The 684-nt window shown below is 50.1% G+C and overlaps 1 protein-coding gene across 1 annotated transcript in view; it reads right to left on the reverse strand.

Annotated features, from left to right (window-relative positions):
* Nucleotides 1-684, reverse strand: part of LOC116530594 (cytochrome P450 2S1) — a 16847-nt gene that overhangs the window by 2812 nt on the left and 13351 nt on the right. The gene's annotated exons all lie outside the window — the stretch shown is intronic.

Genomic DNA, 684 nt, shown 5'->3' on the forward strand with positions numbered 1-684 from the left:
AAGAGAAAGAAAGAAAGAAAGAAGGAAAGAGAAAGAAAGAAAGAAGAGAGCAAAGCAAAGCAGACAGCAGCACAGCAGCACTGGAACCTAGCTGCCGCGAGTTTGATTCTGCGGTGAAGGTGGAGGAGGCAGCCGCATGCACTAAGTGCTGGGGTTTCTGGGGAAACATCGCCCCCTTTTGGTTCTGCATCAGAGCTGCTCTCCAGTGAAGCGCCCTGAGATTGGAGAGAAAGAGAGAAAGAGAAGAGAAGGGAATGTGTGTCTGTAGCAGGGGCTAAGGGTCAAGAGGCCTTCCTTTAGTCCTGGACTTGCTCCTAAGTTTTCAAACTGCTTCTCCATGTGTCACCTCATTCGATTGTCCCAACCACCTTAGAAGGAGGCAGAATTAAGAGATCTGTAGGGCAGATGGGGCCTAGAGACAAAGGGCAAGAAAACACAAACCGAAAAGAAACAGAAAGAGTAAAAAGATGCAGAACGGGAGGCTGGGCGAGGTGGCTCACACCCGTAATCCCAGCATATTGGGAGGCTGAGGCAGGCGGATCACCTGAGCTCAGGAGTTTGAGACCAGTCTGACCAACATGGTGAAACCTCGTCTCTACTAAAAATACAAAAGTTAGCTGGATGTGGTGGCGCATGCCTGTGATCCCAGCTACTCAGGAGGCTGAGGCAGCAGAATCACTTGAA

This window comes from Sapajus apella, unplaced genomic scaffold, assembly GCF_009761245.1.
Source record: "Sapajus apella isolate SASKATOON/1434 unplaced genomic scaffold, GSC_monkey_1.0 scaffold68, whole genome shotgun sequence".
NCBI classification, from domain to species: domain Eukaryota; kingdom Metazoa; phylum Chordata; class Mammalia; order Primates; family Cebidae; genus Sapajus; species Sapajus apella.